The 20,198-nt window shown below is 39.4% G+C and overlaps 1 protein-coding gene across 4 annotated transcripts in view; it reads right to left on the bottom strand.

The window, feature by feature from the left end:
* Nucleotides 1–20,198, bottom strand: part of pvalb6 (parvalbumin 6) — a 65,631-nt gene that overhangs the window by 24,090 nt on the left and 21,343 nt on the right. The window contains exon 1 of one of the 4 annotated variants that reach the window (XM_017457022.3): nt 19,286–19,545. The exons of the other annotated variants lie outside the window; for them this stretch is intronic. The gene's annotated coding sequence lies outside the window, so the exon portion shown is untranslated. Of the gene's footprint in view, nt 1–19,285; nt 19,546–20,198 lie in introns of those variants that run through there. 4 annotated transcript variants of the gene reach the window in all.

The following is a 20,198-nucleotide window of genomic DNA, read 5'->3' as shown; positions in this document are numbered from 1 at the left end:
CTGTTGTAACCCATCTACATCAAGATTTGACATGGTGTGAGTTCTGAGATGCTTGTCTGCTCACCATGGTTGTAAAGAGTTGTTATTTGCGTTAGCATAGACTTCCAGTCAGCTTGAACCAGTCTGGCCACAAGGCATTTCCACCCACAGAACTGCTGCTAGCTAGATGTTTTGGAGGCTTTTTTTTTTCTTTTTTTTTTTCTTTTGCACCAGTCTGTGTAAACTCTAGATGTGTTGTGTAAGAAAATCCCAAGAAATCAGCAGTTCTGGAAATAATCAAACCAGCCCATCTGGCAACAGCAACCATTCCACAGTCCCTGAGATCCCATTTCCCCCATTCTGATGTTTGAGTTCACATCAGAGTTTCATTAAATTTACCCTCTTGACTCTTGGCTGCTGCCAGATGATTGGCTAATTGCATAAATAAACATGTACAGTGCAATGTACAGTACAACTATAATACTATTATACACTATTATACACTAGCTACCATGAATTACTCACAGAAAAATGAAAGAAGAAAAAAATCCCAAAAGGCACAAGGGATTGGGAAATTGGGAACACTGGGAAACTGGGAAAACATAATTTTATTTGGGAAACGTGGCTTAGAAACACAGTATACAGACACTAGATCTGCCAAACAAACGAGTATATATTAACAAACTAATTAGATATGCTAAGGCCATTAACCAAGGACAAGTGCAGGTGACTGAGTGGGCGGGGCCAAACACGTGCTGATAAAATCATAAGAAAACAGGTAGAGAGATTCAGTGACAATATCAGCTGTATGTAAATGTGCTGGTGAGAAGAGCAGAAGTCTAATAAAAGTAGTTTATAGCAGTCTAAAACTGCACTCTGGGTGCACATTATGATGATCATTTGGGAGTATTTAGTTCAAGAGTGATTTGACTGGATGTTAGTTTTGAGTGTGTCCTTTTGGCTGTGGCCAAGGTTCTGACGAATGTGACTTGTTCGATACCAAGCCATTGATGCTGTGCTATTACTGATAATGTGTGTCCATCTGCAGTGTCTCTCTCTCTCTCTCTCTCTCTCTCTCTCTCTCTCTCTCTCTCTCTCTCTCTCTCTCTCTCTCTCACACACACACACACACACACACACACACACACACACACACACACACACACTGATGTGAGTCAGAGCCAGGATGCTTGATCTTGACGGAGCTGTTTAGGTATTCTTGTTGGCACCAACACACTGGCCTCAAATAATTAGACCAATGGAGACAAATAATTGGCAATTAGAAGAAAATGCATGGAAGTTCTCATCCAAGCTAGTGCAAAATGATGGACTTTTCTGGTAAAAATCTTCACATAGCTAGTTATTAGCATGCTATTGCCACACTTATGTACTTAAGCAGGGAAGAGAGGAAAAGGAAGAGCTCAGGAAATGTTAGAAGAGCCAGAACAATTAACAGATAAACATTAGAAAATGATATATTTTACAGATTTTTTTTCTGGATTTATTTCTGGTTGTTCATTTATTGCCTGATTACATTATATTGACTGTATCCACTTCTAACTGTTAATAGTGGTGGTGCGATGTGTAAAAGAAGGGTCTGCTCTTATTCTTCTGCCTATTTATTTATTTATTTATTTATTTTGTTAAAGCTGAGCCAAAACTTCATTTTTGTGTCCAGAATTATTTTTGGTGTGTCTCCTGAGGCTTTTTAAGACTGCACTCATCCATCAAAAACCCACTTCTTGCTATTATTGTAATGAAATAACAAGCATCAGAACTGCGTAATGTGTGAAAAATGCACTACGTCTGTATCTGTTTCAAAAATACACCAACTTTTCATGGACGTATTCGACCATGAGATGATTTGGAGCAAAGTTGTATGATTTTCCTGGACATGACTCCAGTGTTGTATCCTGTCATGTTAAATTCTGTTAATGTTTACAATATGCAATGACATAACAGGAAAACTACAACTACCATGACAACTACCATGAAAACTACAATGAAAACTACAGCGACTGGAGAGCATTCGTTTTCAAACAGAGCTGGCGACATGAGTGGCAGCGACTGTTGGCATCTAGTTGTGGGCGTGTCCATAGATGCGACAATGTTGAGAAAAGTTGAACTTTATGCAAATTTAGAGTGACTTGGTGCAGCCAGTACAAATGAGAGTGAAGACAGTAAAGCGCACGCCATCCATAGCCTCCCGTGCTTGCTAGCAATTATTTTGCTTCAAATGCGCTTAAAGTTAAGCTAATTGGTGCTTGTGCTTTCCTCACAGATAGATGGCCGCAGTGGCAAAGCGCAGACACTGCTTCTCCTTCATCTCATAGAACATGATGCATATATACAGTGGTGAATTTTAGATACAAACGCTCTCCCTCCAGAATGTTTTAATTTTAGCTGCAAGAAAACTGCTTTGTTGTCAAAAGTGTAATGCTAGTTGCACCACCCACTGATAAATGTTACTATGGCAACCAGTAATAGGAATGCCTACTGGCGACTTTATAATGCAGCGACTGGCTACTTGCAGCGATAAAATCGCAGTATGTGTGAATGTACTTTTAGACTCCAACAATGACATGAGACAAAGTCTTACATTTCCAACACTGGACCCACACAGTAAAGTGCCATTCTATTTACTTTCTCCAAGGTAACTGGAATAATGCCATCAGACAAGATCTGAGGCATTTCTGTGTTCACAACTAAACAGCCCACAAATACAAATTCTACACTCTGAAAATGTAGTACCTATAATGGACAAACTCATTTTCTTCTGTTTATCTGTTAGTTGTTCTGGCTCTTCTAACATTTCGTTAGCTCTTCCTTTTCCTCTCTTCCCTGCTCTTCATTGCTCCATTTTGACTTATTTGAAGGAGCCCAGTCTGTCTCAGACATCAGATGTGAAATCATCTTATTTTGTCTCACCTTTTTCTCCCTCTCTATTGCGCTATCACTCTTTGTTTTCTCACTCTTATTCACTCTGTTCCTATTCCTGTCATGTCCACAGCTTGAGTAAATAAAAGCCAAAAGGAAATTAGTGTTCTTTCAGCATGTGTGTGTGTGTGTGTGTGTGTGTGTGTGTGTGTGTGTGTGTGTGTGCGTGTGTGTGTGTAGCAGAATTTAAAGCCCGATTTAAGTATTTGTGAACAGAATTCCTTGAGTCAGCAGTTTTCATGTTCGTTTGATCTTTAGACGCACACATCTTTACACACAGATCTTTCGACGAGAGAGAGAGAGAGAGAGAGAGAGAGAGAGAGAGAGAGAGAGAGAGAGAGAGAGAGAGAAAACACCCCTAGTAAGATGGAAGTTGAGAGGAGTTCTTGAGAATGCGATCATAGCTTATGCTGGGACATGCCTATATTCGTATAGATAGATAGATGATTTATTTGTCCTCAAAGAGGAAATTTGTTTCCACTGTGGCTGCGTAGAAAAACATAAACACAACAACACCATACATATAAACCATCATAAACAATCACAGGCATAGAGGGGAGAAGGGAACAAAAAGAAGCAGAGAAGTGAATCATTCTTCAGCTGTCCCCAACAGATTCACCCTTGCAAGGCTTGGCAAGCATTCATTTCTTCACTAAATGTTCCAAAACAATATAAGAAATGACACACAGTCCTACAGCAGTAGATATTTTTGCCCTGACCTTTCAATTCTGACCATGCAGCATCACATACTTAAACACGCATACATTTTTCTTACTATACTTGTGAGGACCTTCCATTGGCATAATTATGAACGCTGCTCATTAATGCTATGTATGCCTACACCTAAATCGAACTCTAACCGCAACCTCAGTAACTTCACTTTTTAGTTTGTCAATAAGAACTGCAATTTCTGTATTTTTTTAAAAAAAAGCCGTTTTGGCCAGATATATGTCCTGACAAGGTCAAACCTGTCAGATGTTCGTTCCCTTGTGGGGACATTGTAAAAACACACTTCTCTTCACTCTACTTAGCATCATGGGTCATGAGCTAACACAGTATGTCAAGTAAGAAATATACTTTCACTAGAAATGATTAAAGGTCAACGACAGTAAGATATGTACTTAAATGAAGCTTGAGTTCAAAGATGAATTAATCATTGAGAGACTTTCAGCTCCACCGTGACAAATACTATCATATATGCAGAGATAATAGTCCAATTCTCTTTTCACACTCTATCACACACAGAGAAGCAGAAAGAAAGCTGGCAACTCTGATTGCCAGAGTCTTTATGAATCACACACACACATTTCTACTCTCTTATGTCTTTCTCATGAATTCGAATTAGGAATGAACCTACACTCTGTCTAATGCCTACGCTTGCAATACTCCCTGAAGTTTCTACCCGTCCTCTAAGCTCTGCAGCCTAATCATGATCCTCTCGGTCATCTCCTATAGCTCCTCTTATAGAGTAGGTTTTCAGTGCATTTCCCTCTTTAAAGAATGCTGCCACATTTTACAACATGTTTACAGTGGTGCTTGAAAGTTTGTGAACCCTTTAGAATGATCTACATTTCTGCATGAATTTGATCTAAAATGTCAGCAGATTTTCACATAAGTCCTAAAAGTAGACAAAGAGAACCAAATTAAGCAAGTGAGACAAAAATATTCTACTTGGCCATTTATTTATTGAGGAAAATGATCCAATATTACATATCTGTGAGCTGGCAAAAGTAAGTGAACCTCTAGGATTAGCAGTAAATTTGAAGGTCAAATTAGAGTCAGGTGTTTTCAGTCAATGGGATGACGATCAGGTGTGAGTGAGCGCCTTGTTTTATTTAAAGAACAGGGATCCTATCAAAGTCTGATCTTCACAACACATGTTTGTGGAGGTGTATCATGACATGAACAAAGGAGATTTCTGAGGACCTCAGAAAAAGAGTTGTTGATACTCATCAGACTGGACAAGGTTACAAAACCATCTCTAAATAGTTTGGACTCCTCCAAGCTACAGTCAGGCAGACTGTGTACAAATGGAGGAAATTCAAGACCGTTGTTGCCCTCTCCAGGAGTGCTCAACCAACAAAGAACACTCCAAGAGCAAGACGTGTGACAGTCTGCGAGGTCACTAAGGAACCCAGGGTAACTTCTAATTATCTTGTTAATGTTCATGAGTCCACCATCAGGAGAACACTGAACAACAATGGTGTGCATGGCAGGGGTGCAAGGAGAAAGCCACTGCTCTCTAAAAAGAACATTGCTTCCCGTCTGCAGTTTGCTAACAATCACGTTGACAAGCCAGAATGCTATTGGTAAAATGTTTTGTGCATAAATGAGACCAAAATAGAACTTTTTGGTTTAAATGAGAATCATTATGTTTGGAGAAAGAAAAAAAACTGCATTCCCTATTGCATTCCCTTTATTCCCAGAATAAGGTTAATGTTTTGGAATGGCCAAGTCAAAGTCCTGACCTTAATCCAATAGAAATGTTGTGGAAGGACCTAAAGCAAGTAGTTCATGTGAGGAAACCCACCAACGTCCCAGAGTTGAAGCTGTTCTGTACAGAGGAATGGGCTAAAATTCATCCAAGCCGATGTGCAGGACTCATCAACAGTTACCAAAAATGTTCAATTGCAGTTATTGCAGCACAAGGGGGTCACACCAGATACTGAAAGCAAAGGTTCACATACTTTTGGCATTCACAGGTATAATATCAGATGTAACATTGGATCATTTTCCTCAATAAACAAATGACCAAGTATGATATTTTTGTCTTATTTGTTTAATCAGGTTCTCTTTACATAGTTTTTAGGACTTGTGTGAAAATCTGATGATGTTTTAGGTCTTATATATGCAGAAATATCCAAAATTCTAAAGGATTCACAAAATTTCAAGCACCGCTGCATGTGCCTGTGAAGGGTTTCAGTCATCCGTGTCCATCTGAAATGTCTAGCGGTAAGAAGAAATAGATATTAAGACGATAAGATCTTAAAAACAGTTTATCTAGTTTTTACCTCCGACTGACCATTGACTGGTCTGCACGGACATATTTCCATCTGACAGAGTTCGTAACCTTGGCATTATCATGAAGTCACGCAATCACTGAACTTTAATTCTCATATTTCATCTGTCACCAATACTGCCTTCTTTCACCTTTGTAGTATTGCTTGCCTCCGTTCATCCCTTAGCTTCTGTGCTGCTGTACACCCTGGTCCATGCTTTCATTACCTCACATCTAGATTACTGCTATTCTCTGTTTATTGGTCTTCCATCATATTTCTTAAATAAGTTATAGTATGTTCAAAACTCAGCAGCCCGGTTACTTACTCTCACCAAAAGAAATCTTCCCACATAAGCCTGGTTCTGTACCATTTGTATTGGCTTCCCATAACATCTCATTTTAGCATATAAAGCACTGCATGGTCTTGCTCCTGCCTACCTTTCTGACCTTCTCCATCCCTACCTACTATCTCGCTCTCTTCTGATACTGGTCTACTCTCTATTCCTCGCACAGCCATGTATTCCATGGGTGACTGTTCATTTAGTGTTGCTGCTCCTACACTCTGGAACGTCTTGCCTCAACACCTCCGTGAATGTTCAACTCTTTCACTGTTTAAATCTAAATTCAAAACCTACCTATTCATACTACACTACCATACTGCCAGCTCTCAGATAAACCCTCAGTTCCACTGTCTTCTATCATGCCGTTTTATTTCTATTTTATGTTTTGGATTTTTTTTGTTTGTTTTTCTGTTGGGCAAGTTATCCTGTTTTCCGTTAGACTGGCTGTCAGACCTATTCTTTTTTTTTTTTTTTTGGTTTTAGGCTGTTTCTTTCTATTGTATTTGTATGTGTTGTTTTATTTATGTTGTTTTATGTTTATCATATTTTATACTGTAAAGTGACCTTCAGCCTGAGAAAGGCGCTATATAAAACTTTTTAAATCCTTTTTACTTTATTATTATTATTATTATTATTAATAATAATAATAATAATAATAATAATAATAATAATAATAATAATAATAATAATATTATTATTATTATTATTATTATTATTATTATTATTATTATTATTATTATTTAAGGGGCTATGTCAGTTCTTGTAGATGATATCAAAAGTATTTTAATAGTACTAGTACTAGATATAGCCACTAGATGTAGCAGTTTTTGGACTTACTGTGATTAAAATGTAATTAATGCCTTGGGCTCTCCTTGAACTGAAACAATAACTTTATTTCTATCTTCTCATACAATGAATAAACAGAAATGTTGCCATCACCCACATAGAATTTTTTCCCCAATGTACACCTGTGTAGAATTAGTGTCTTATTATCTGTGTTGTATTTCAAATATTGCAAGTTTCAACTTGCCAAGCCACACTACCTGTATTTCTTGTTTCTGATTTTGGCATTGCCTAGCCTAGCTTGTACAGTATGTTTGAATTTTGAGTTTGTGATATGAACTTTCTGAATAAACCTAAACTTGGATCCATAATTAGTCATTTACGTTTTTACATTTACGGCATTTGGCAGGCACCTTTATCCAGAGCGACTTTTAATCATTTAATGGTTAAATTTAATGGTTAATAAAAAATCATTTAATGGTTAAGGGCCTTGTACAAGGGCCCAACAGTGAAGGCTTGGGTATGAACTCACAACCTTCTGATCTGTAGCCCCACATCTTAACCACTGAGCTACCTCTGCCCACAGCCTTAGTCTTGCTTTATCACTTTTTTTTGGTACTTATTATGCATAATTTTGACAAGCTAATAATAGGTGACACACCATTTATACACGTGATTAAAGACACCTCTTAGTAACTAATGTAAAACCTGATTGGCCCCTTAGTGAGATAGAATGAAGTCTATTCATCCCTTAAGGTCAAAAACAAGCCTAGAGCTCTTAAGGTTAATTGTATTGTGCTACTTAATCTGTCTAGATCCCTTGACTAGATTTAATTTCAGTATATTCAAGAGGGCTGTGTTCAGAATGACCACCTTCTGCACTGCTTCACAGTTAGTAATCAGAAAGCAGGGTTTGACTGACTGGCCTACACTCTAAAATACACTGGGTTAAAAACAGCCCAACGGCTGGGTAAATATAGGACAGAACACATTTTGTGCTAAACTAACCAATCAAGTTCATTTTAACCCAGAAAATGGGTTGTTTTTCAACCCATAGTATAGTTTCATTTTCAACCCAAAGGATGGTTTCATCAGTTCAGAAATGTATTGCTAGAGCTGCTAAAGTGGTGTTTATATATAGACTTTGAAGTAAATGACTCAAATAAGTCATATATTTAAGACGAAAACATCAGAATTTGATCAAAGGAGATTTTGATCTTACAATCCAGTGGGCATTACAAACAAATAAGCCAAATGAAGATAGCAGTGCATTTAATGTCATGTAAACTAGACTGCTATTGCACATTTTTGCTTTTTCTAGTGTACAGTAATGGTTTTATGGATAAATATATTGGTACGAACCTTGTTTTTGCGAACTAAATGGTCTGCACTTATATAGCACTTTTTTTAACCTTAGCAGTTCCAAAGCGCTTTACACTGTGTCTCATTCACCCATTCACACACACCAATGGTAGCAGAGCTGCCATGCAAGGTGCTAACTTGCCATCAGGAGCAACTTGGGGTTCAGTGTCTTGCCCAAGGACACTTCGGCATGTGGAGTCATGTGGGCCGGGAATCGGACCGCCAACCCTACGATTAGTGGACAACCCGCTCTACCACCTGAGCCATAGCCACCCAAATCTAAATCTAAATCTAAATCTAAATCAAAATCTAACATCTGTCCATGTGAAAACCGTTACCTCCACCTGAGGCAAATTCAAACAGTCCACACTGAGTTGATTTGACTCAAGGAGCCGAGTTGATGAGTCGAAGTGGGGGAGGGGTACATTGATTTAACTGTCAGTGAAAATGACCCAGCCACGAAAAACCCCAACACAAACTACCCAAAAACTACCCAAGACTGAGAAAATAACCCAATTAAATGACCCAAAAGGCTCAACCCAGCGTTTGGGTAGAATAAATAACCCAGCATTTTTTAGAGCTTATGATTGCATTTCTGAAGCCGAGTGATGCTGTGGGGACAAACCCACTTAAAATCCCCCTTTTCTGCACAGCCCTGTTTGTCTTTCTGTTTCACTCTGTTTTACTTCCTCTCTAGTCTCAATCCCATTCCCACTGAACAAATAAATGACTGACCTCTGTCAAAGAGAAACAGTAAGTGAAAGGAAGAGCAAACATATCAACAAAGACTATAACTCATGTGTAACGGCTGCCTCTTAGAACGGTTCCACTTTTAAAGACCAAAGCTGAACAACTAGGTCACATCAATGCGTTTATTTAAAGCAAACCTTTTTTTTCACTACAATCTTACCAAATGAAAAGAGAATTGAAGACCATTTTAGCCTCTTTTCCCAGCAGGATTCTGCCTAAGTGGTGACCTCATTTAGCAGATCAGGGATTGGTTAATTGAAGTCTACAATTCACAGAGTACCATAATGGTCTTAGTGTCAGCTAAAGTTAGACACCACCTTCCTGACCTCTGAGACTGGTAGAAATACTTGCCCTTAAAAGTGACAAAGAGACCAAAATAGACCACTTACTAGGATATATTATTTCAAATTTGAAACAAACCCTGTATAATGTGTACAGAGAGAGAGAGAGATTGAGATAAAAGGAAGGATGCATTTACCATAGAGAAGAAACCATTTAAAAAATAGTTAGGTAAAGACAGATTTTTCAGAAACAATGCAATAAGACAGAAAGGCTTATGTACTCAATGTAACTTGGGTTCTATGTCTGAGTGGTGGCTTCTTTGTTTTGGATTTGCTTGTTTACTCACTGAGCTCAACAAAGTCATCACCTCATGACCATGACAGTGATCTCACTTGTGCACATCACACTCTTCCTTAAGCCATTCTCATCAACTCATCTGACCCAGGTGGCCCTGACAGTCTTCTGTTCAATCGTAGAACCACCGTTGCATACATAACCTTCCAGTCTACTTCCACTTGTTTCCTTCAGAACTAGTGGATGCTGTGTATCAAAGTCATTATGGGGATTTGTAGAGCACTCTGCTGATGCATCTTGCCAGACAATAGCACACAGCATTCATAAATATACCAAACTTAAATAAGAAATAGTAAATTTAATCATGACTCAAATGTTTGAGATTGTTCTTTATTGAGGATGAGAAATGACGCAAAGCATTAATATAGCTTCATATTGAGGAAGATAACCACTTAAGGTGGTAATACTGTTCTTTAGGGTACTGATGATAAAAATCACTCTCGTGCTGAGAATGTTCTTTATTGAGGATGAGAATCAATCACTCACCATTCTGATGTTCTTTATAAAGGGTGAGAATTACTCATGGTGCTGATCTTGTACTCTTGTGATGATAAGAATTGTTCAGTATCTTAATTCTAAATGCCTGGGCACATTCTCCTTTGCAAGAGCAGATCAGTTGCTAGATGAACTCTGGTACCCAACTCATTCACTGTGTGTTGACTAATAATGGATGTAATTTGTATGTACAATATATGGGATTTATGCCTCTGGTTTTACACAGTGAAAAAAAAAACCTATCCCCTTACTTGCATACAACCAGCACATAGATAGAGGACTCACACTTAGAAAAATATGTCTGACCCCTTGCAAATATCACAGCATGCTGGGGTCTCTACTTGTGGATTTGCCAGTCCCTGGGTATAGTCTTTCCGCAAGACAGTGTACGGTTGAACTTTTTGCTTGTATCAGCCCACATACAACTCTTGCGACTCTTTTAGATTGTTGTACAGACAACACAGACAATCGTGTGTACTCATTAGCAATAGTCTTATTTATTTATTTATTTATTTATTAGGGAAAAAAACCCACCATAACCAGTGACTTATTGTACACCTGTGCACACTTTAACAATAACAAGATTCGCAAAAATGACTGGGAAAGCAGATGGTGAAAGAAGCAGGGGCTTTTATAGGCTGGAAACGTGAGGTCATGGTCATGAGATGATGATGTTGTTAGTTCTTGGCAAGGAAAGAAGCAAATGGGAAAACATCAGTAGGTCTGAAGGTAACTGCCCTGAATGTCTATTTCTGTTGAAGTTTGATTGCAAGGAAAACAGCACAAGAAAAACACTGTGAAAACTCAAATGATTTCTTTTAGTAACATGACCATTTAACATTTGTCCATGCCAAATGTGGCTTAGAAAGACTGGTACATTTACATATGTATTACCTGGCTAAATCATGTCTCAGAGCTCCTCGGGGTTTGAACAGTTATGCTTAATTCTGTTTTTAATGTCATTTATGTGCATATACTGTGCCCTCCACTAATATTGGCACCCTTGGTAACTATGGGTGCCAATACATACATGCCAATATGGACGCCAAAACAAATATCAAAATCAACACAAATATGGTTTAGTGACCACAAAATCAAGGTTCTGCCATCCCAGTCCCCTGACTTGAGCCCCATAGAAAACCTGTGGGGTGAACTAAAGAGGAGAGTCCATCAGCATGGACCTCGGAATTTGAAGGATTTGGAGAGATTCTGTATGGAGGAATGGTCTCAAATCCCTTGCCATCTATTCTCCAACCTCATCAGGCATTATAGGAGAAGACTCAGAGCTGTTATCTTGGAAAAGGGAGGTAGCACAGAGTATTGACTAGAAGGGTGCCAATAATTGTTGCACACCTAGAGTATTTTTGTGAATTCTTTGAGCAAAAGATCAAAAGGTTAAACAATAAATACAATTTTTCACCACCTTCTTTGCTCACATTTACCAAGAGTGCCAATATTAGTGGAGGGCACTGTAGGGCACCACAGTGGCATTATCAAGAACAGGAAGTCACTCCAAATTAGGACAGGAAGAAATCTTACTATGGAAGTTGCTACCTGTGGCAACATTGAATTAGCTTCTGGAATATCTGGAAAGTACTTTTTGCGTGTGACAACAATCTCTTATATTCTTCACATGTCTGGGTTATGGGGTAAGCTGGCCAGATGGAAGCCATTTCTGACAAAACAAAACAAAACAAAACAAAACAAAAAAACCCACAAAACATCCAAACCCACATAAAACACCCCAAAACATGCTCTGAACCAAGGTAGAACATTGTGAGCATAGCTTATTTATATATATAATGTTTGGCATTAAAACAAGACAGCTTATCATCATTCCCACAGTGAAGCATGGTGGTGGCAGAATCATGCTATGGGCCTACTTCTCTTCAGCAGCTTTTTCTTTTTTCCGCCCTAAAATGTTTCTCTTTCTTGTTCTGGAGTTTGTTGGTTGCTATATCACATTAAAGGTGGATTTGAACATCTATTTACCTACTATTGGTACTCAGTGTAAGAAGGAAGGAAGCTTTGATATCACCTGCTTACAGAGTGTTACTGTAAGATCAACTGATATGTACACACACACACACACACACATACACACACACACACACACACACACACACAAACTGCATCCAAACCACAAACATGCAACTTGTCCCTGTCAAGGACAAGAGCCACAGTCGATATTTTTCATTGGTTCTGACAGCAAAATTACAGTGGCAGAGGCTCAAAACTCTCTGGAGCTCTGCCAAGCAAAGCCAGAGAAACTCATGCCAGGGAGAAAACCAGGGAGCGCAAGTGACTGCACAATCACCGCTCATTCACTTAGAAATAACATGGGTCACATCTGTTTAAAAATACATATTAATTAAACAGCAAAGTGACACGGATTGTCTTATTTAGACTCACGATTTTACATGAAACATCTGCAGTTTAAGAGTCCCTTATCAGCTCTGTGTGTGTTAGAGACAGACCAGTGAAAACATGTTGAGCATTGCATTTTGACAGATTTTTCGTCACATTTGACTGTGGCAGTTTACATCATCCTTTACTGTGCAAGTAAATCAGAGACGACTACCTGCAGATCGCTATAATTCAGGAGCCGCATGGTGGCCTGCGTGGTGGGATTGTTCTGCTGTTACAGAAGGGTGTGTTTAAAACACTGCAGGACGACAAGTGTAAAACTGTGCAGAATGTTAATGTGAATTTGTGTGTCTGTGCTTATAGGCGTATTCTTTTCTCCCGCATTCTTTCAACCTATGACATATCTAGTACATTTGTACCATATGACTTAAAACACACTTATAATCCCAGTCTAAGGGCAGGTCTTGAATTCTGTCTATAAATGTTTATCTGAAACAGATTTTGGTCATTTCGTCAGTTAACTGTCAATTTGGATTTACAGTATATCTGTCTAATTTATACTTTCACAGATGGAAATAGCTTTTCAGAGGTGGTGTGTTACCAACATAGCAAAATGGACAGATATCTCAGAGTCCATACCTCAGATCAATTCTGGCATTGAGAAGGTATCATTTAAAGCCATCATTTAAAGGTAATTTTTCACAGAAAAATTCCTCTCAAATGGCAAACTATATGTCACATCTACTATGCATGATATAAAGGCTACATTATTTGCTTTATTGCTTTTTAAATGAATACTGTATTTCTAGCGCGAGTATGAATGAGTCAGCCTTCGTGCGAAAGAGCTTCTGCATGCTGACATCGTAGTACAGTAACTAGAGTCTTGTAATGACACATCACTGACTTTGCACCAGTTTCTGTTTTCATTTGCACTCATTAAGCAATCCAAAGGGCATTTAGTAATAATTTGGTTATTGCATATTTACATTGACTGATTGACGACTCTCTGGTTCTTTCAGACATTTAATGAGATCATTTCTTTACAGTCAAAACATCATCAGATTGAGTGTTAAAACATGCATTGTGTCTTATTATTGCACATTTCCCTTTATTTCTCTCAAAACTCACTTATAATGAAGTCTTAGAGTTTTGTCAAAGAGTCCTTTGACTTTTGTGTATACATGTTTGAATAAAATGGCCATATATCCCACATTAAGAGCTACAACTGACACACTTTACAGATCTTAGAATGAGACAGACTAAAAAGAATGTAGTTGTGTGTGTGTGTGTGTGTGAGACCAAGTGTGGTCTAGAAACTGCCTACATTTTGTAGACACTCAAACACATACTCTCTACATACACACACCAAATCAGCATTTTCTATCTGACAATACTCAATTAGTGTCAGCTATCCGAACACGCTCTCTCCTACACTCACACCTACACACACACAAACTAAGTGCCAAGAAATCATTAGATGCTCTTTCCCCACCTACCCTTCACGAAGCGCATTATCCAGTAAAACACTCCACATCATAAAAAAAACCAAACCAAAAAAAAAAACAAGAATGTGTAGCTCTTAAACACATACAGCATATTATACCACCCACGTACTAAATCAGGAACTTAATAAAGATATCAAACTCTGCAGGCTGGACGAGCAGATTTTCAGCTTAAAAGATAATAACTAGGCAAATCTCAATTCGAAGTATAATTCAGCGCAAGAGCTGAAGAAGGCTTAACGTGAAAAGCCACTGTAGAGCAAGAAAAAGCTTACAAACTGTAGTCTCACATACACATACCCACTGTGACAGATTTGCACAAACGCATACAGATGTCCAGTACCATTTGGTAAATTGGCAATCGATCAGGGTCTGGTCAGAATGTGTGAAGTAGCTGTGATTTCATTAGAGAAATGCTCCAGTGATTTTCAATCTAAACTCTACATGTCACATCTGTAGCATATGTAGGATCGCCACAGAGGAACAAATTGACTACGTTCACATGCGCATCAAATTCCATTTAAGGCAGCAGCCATATACGATCCGAATACGATCTTTATATGCGTACAGGCATCTGGATATTCCTGTATACATGGTTGTAAGTGTGCCTGAGTTGCGATTCCTAAATACCATTGACTACGTTTACATGCACATCAATATTACGATATTAATCGGAATTTGGCAATATTCTGATTAGTATTGAGTCATGTAAATGCTGCAATCAGATTGCTCGATTCAGATTAAGACAATATTCTCATTCCCCAGATTCTGATTTCTACCCCTGGAATATGCCTGTTTTAATCAGAAATTTGTTGCATGTAAACACCTTATTCAGAAAATCCACTGAAAGGAGATATATACACATGCTCAGTCTGCAAGGAATTGTGGGTGCTAACAGATGCTTAGCTGTAGGCTAGGTATTTAGGAATGGCAACTCTTACAACAGTCTCTTTACACTAGCAAGGAATTTTTAAACCCTTAAGGCATTCTTCAGTTCTTCATTATATGTTCAACCCTTAAAGAGTCTATTTCAAGCCCTACATCAATGTGTCTCCTATCAGAAAGGGCTACAGGTAGAACCTTTTTTTTTAGAAGCTAGGAAAACTTAATCAGCCGACCCCATTTAGGACCTAAGACCCCTGAATTAACCAATGAACATTTAAAGGTGTTTATCATGCTTCTTTAATCGTTCATAGTATAATTAAGGGTTTTAATAAGGAAGCGTTCTTTTAGAAGCTAAGATGATATACTTACACTTACATATTCTATGTAGAACCCTACAACAAAGTTTTTTTCCTATCAAAAGCATATCAAGTACTGTAGAACCCTTTTTTTTCACGAGCTAATTACCCAGTGAACTTTTAAAGAACTACCATTCCCATCTGGGCTCTTTAATGTCTCATTGGATAGTTAAGGGTTCTCAGCCTGCTAAAAAGGAGCCCTTTCTGATAGGAAAACCCGTTAACCCCATCTTTAAGAGCTCACCTATAGGGACAAATGAAGAACCGTGAGTTCAGAATTTTCAAAGAGTATAGTGAGAAAAGGATAGAAAACTTGTTTACTCTAAGCCATGGGTGTCCAATCTTATCAGCAAAGGGCCGGTGTGAGGGCAGGTTTTCATTCCAATCCAGCAGGAACCACACCTGATTCTAGTCGAGCTTGGCTTTCAGTAAACTCGGGTGTGGCTTCTGCTTGGATAGAATGAAAACCTGCACCCACACCGAAGAGATTGGACACCCTTGCTCTAAGCACACTTATAACAGAAGTCTAAGTAAATTGTTGAAAGCTGTCAATAAACATTTACAGTCAGCTCCATAAATATTTGGACACGGACAAATTACTGTTGTTTTATTATTCTGCCTACTGTTGGAGTTGAAATGAAATCATGAATATAAGCTCAAAGACTTCCTGCTTTAATTTGAGGGTATTTCCATCCAAATCAGGTGAACAGTGTAGGAATTACAGCACATTTTATATGTGGTACATTACATCTCAGGGACCTAAAGTAATCAGACAGCTGTTTTATGGCAGGTGTGTGAGGCCAGTGAAGACTGAGACCCGTATTTATCAAAGTTGTGTCAAATCAAACTTCTGGGATTTGAGGGCAAATGAAAAATCAGCTTTAGCTAGGATGTTTTTTTGAGGTTCTTTCTTGTTCTGCTTGACCTTTATAGCAGCCTTCGATACAGTCAATCACAAAACCCCCTCTTCATCCTCATGAGGATTGGAACCCGTGGCAGCGTGCTGCACCATCCAACCTCTGCAGCAGGTCCAGAACGCAACTGCGTGACTTGTTTTTGACCTTCCCAGGTTCTTACACAACCAGCTTCCTGTAGCCCCCCACATCAGATTTAACATACCGATGCTTGCCTACAAAGCCGAAAACAGACCAGCAGTGTATTAAAACTCTGATATACTGTGGTAGCGGTCTAAATATTCAATGACCTGACTGTATGTAAAATGCGTATTTTTTGTAGAGCTTTTTTATGAATTCAGTCAAAGCTCTAAATGTGTAGACGGAACTACTTTTACTGTATTGCTCCCATGTTGGAAAGTTGGATCAAACTGCATAAGAGGATCTTTGGTAGGACTTTTTTTCTCATGTCTGTCTCATCCTAAATTATTCATTATGTAGTATATGTACCTTATATAGTTGCATACTTTATAGCACATTTGCCTCACACCTCCGGGGTTAGGGATGCCTTGTGTCCATGGAGTATGCATGATTCCTCTGGGCACTCCGGTTTCCTCCCCAAGTCCAAAAACATGTGTTCATGGCTGCTTGGCATTTCCAAATTGTCCGTAGTGTGTGAATGCGTGTGTGCTATTGTGCTTTGAGATGAGTTGGCACCTTGTCCAGGGTGTTCCCCACCCCATGCCCTGAGCTCCCTGGGATAGGCTCCAGACTCCCTGTGACTCTGTGTACGATAAGCAGTATGGAAAGTGGATGGATGGATGGATGGACATGTATCACATTTCTTGTCCATGATAATCACAGAAATGCTACAGATAGAGATTTAGACTGAAAAACGCTGATGTAAGGCTTAAATATATGAACAGGAGGGTGTGTGTGAGGGGGGCTTGTATCCATTTCACTAACCACTGCAATCAGCTTGAGCTTGCCTGCAGGAGTGATGCATCTTACACACACACACACACACACACACACACACACACACACACACACACACACACACACACACATTTGTGCTATTACTGCAGGATGTCTCTGCTGGGATAAGCTTCACATCATACCCTTCACAAGCTGACAGTCCTCCTCGAGAATACACACACACACACACACACACACACACACACACACACACACACACACACTGAGCGCAGCAGACTGAGAGGGCATGCATCAGTCTCGAGAGACATGCTAATGTGTCGGCACCAGTGCAGCAATTCAGGCACAGGTGCAGTGATGCAGCTTCCAAACCGTATAGTAGATGATATGCTTATTTCTCTTTTAAAGATCTTAACTACTTTAAAATAGTTTTCATTTTTGTCCTCTTTACTTTCCTCTTCAACTACTTTTTACTCTATTCACTTTTCTCATTGCCTTTTTTTGTTTTTTTTGCAAAGTGTCTCTCTATTTGGGATTGTTAACCCTGCATAAATGTGTACTTCAATTCAATTGTATTTGTATAGCGCTTTTAACAATGAATATTGTCTCAAAGTAACTTTACAGAAATATATAAACACACGATATAGATTTTAAGTGTGTGAATTTATCCCTATTGAGCAAGCCGGTGGCGACAGTGGCGAATGAAAAACTCCCTAAGATGATATGAGGAAGAAACCTTGAGAGGAACCAGACTCAAAAGGGAACCCATTCTCAACTGGGTAACAACGGATTGTGTAAAAGTACTTTTACATTCTGGAACACTGACACACACACACACACACACACACACACACACACACTGCTGATTGTGCAGCATTAAAGTCCTTCACTCTGGGCAGCTGTTTCTGCATTTACAATCTGCTGCACAGATTAACCCAAGGAGAATCTGTGTGTGTGTGTGTGTGTGAGAGAGAGAGAGAGAGAGAGAGAGAGAGAGAGAGAGAGAGAGAGAGAGAGAGGGTGAAAGAGAGAAAGAGAGCGAGAGAGAGAGAGACAGACAGACAGCTTTCATGGTCATCATCATTTCCATCCTTTTAACCTTCATCAGTGCTGCACTGCAATACAGTGCTATAGAAGTTTGTGTCCTCTTCATGGCTCCTGTTACTCTAAAAGTAATTCTCCATCCAGGGAAAGAAAGAAAGGCTGGGAGGTCATTTATTTTGTGCAGTCCATTCACCTTCTTTTACGCAAACACACACACACACACACACACACACACACACACACACACAAACACACAAACACACACACACACACACACAGCTCAGGCGCTGTCAGAGCTCAGCTGTGGTTTGTGAATGGAGTATTAGACAGAGATGATGCTGCAGCCATACAGAGATACGGCTTTGCGCTCTCTCTCTCTCTCTCTCTTTCTCTCTCTCTCTCTCTCTTTCTCTCCCCATATTCCCTTACTCTCATTCAATATCTGTTTCTGCACTTCATTTTCTTTCTCTTTTTTTTGTTTTCAGACAAGGCTCTCTCGCAGTGCTCTCTCGCTTACTCGTTTACGCATTCCCATTCACAACCTTCCTTCTGTGCATTCTCCACACTGCTGCTTTTCTCCATCCCATTGACTGCATTTAACTCTCCTGCAGCACTCCACGCTCTCACACAGTGCCTTGGCTTTTCACAACCCTCTCCTATCCTCATTTACTTACATTTATTTTGTCCTTATTTTCTCCTGGATATAGTAATGTGTTCCTTCCCCTCCCTCCCATATGCGCTTTCTTGTAGCTGGTGTGCTTGTCCTGCCTCTTGCCTGGGGTTAAATAAACATGTTCTGCCTCTTATCCATTGCGCAGTGTGTCCTGTCTTGAAGCTAGTGTGGAGTGTGTGTGTGTCGTGCAGTTTAGCCAGTGTGAGTGTGTCTTTTGGAATGTCTGTCTTGTCCCTAACCCGGCGTGGAGGTTGTCCTGCCTCTCACCCAATGTAGAGTGTGTGTCCTGTGTCTTACTCAGTGTGAGTGTGGTCCTGCAGCTTGTGGAGTGTGTGTCCTGTCTCTTACCTGGTGTTGAGTGTTGATAGTGTGTCCTGGCTTGAGTACAGAAGCTGGACAGGCTTGAGTAGAGTAGTTGAGCGACCAGGAGTCAGAGCACACCAACAGGAGACAGAGAGAGGAGGGACAGAAATATAGAGGGATATAGAAAAATAGAGGAAGAAAGAGAGACAGAGAGAGAGAGAGAGAGAGAGCAGAAAGGAGAGGGAGCACTGACTGGTTGGAGGTGAGATGAAGGGGAGAGAGAGTGCGAGAGAAAGATAAAGGGAGGCTTGGAGGGAGGGAACAGGGTGAGAGAGAGAGAGAGAGAGAGAGAGAGAGTGAGTGGGAGTGTGTGTATCTGTGAAAGAAGGAAACGACAGGGAGGGGATGAAAGAGCTTGGAGTAAAATGTGAAGAGAAAGAAAAAGAGAGAGAAAGGAAGCATAGATAATCAAGTCAAGTTAAGTATGTTTTTATTGTCATTCCTCTGTACATTGGGATGAAATGTCGTTTCTCCAGGACCATGATGCAGCACATAACTGCATGCAAGACCACATAAAGTGCAAACACACAACAGTGTGAGACCAGTGTAAATAGCAACTGAGAAGAAAAAGATAAGGAGATAGACAGATAGATAGATACATAGCTAGGTAGATAGATGAAATTATGCATGAAAGAAGAAACAGAAATGGGGAAGGAAAGAAAGAAAAATGGTAGTATGGAAGGTAAATAGAGAGAGAGAGCGAGAGAGAGAGGAATAAATATAAGAAATAAGATAATAAAAGAGATAACAAATAGCGAAACAAACTGCATTGGGGCCTAAAAGATAATAAAGAGAAAGAGTGAGTGAAGGGACAGGGGAGAAAAAGAGGTTAAAAAGAAAGACAATTCAAAGCCAAGTAATCTGGGCTGAGAGCTTTACAACTACATTATACCACTCG

Source organism: Ictalurus punctatus, chromosome 2, assembly GCF_001660625.3.
Source record: "Ictalurus punctatus breed USDA103 chromosome 2, Coco_2.0, whole genome shotgun sequence".
Taxonomy (NCBI): Eukaryota; Metazoa; Chordata; class Actinopteri; order Siluriformes; family Ictaluridae; genus Ictalurus; species Ictalurus punctatus.
Note: the sequence above shows the minus strand (reverse complement) of the source record. Positions and strands in the feature narration are given on the sequence as shown.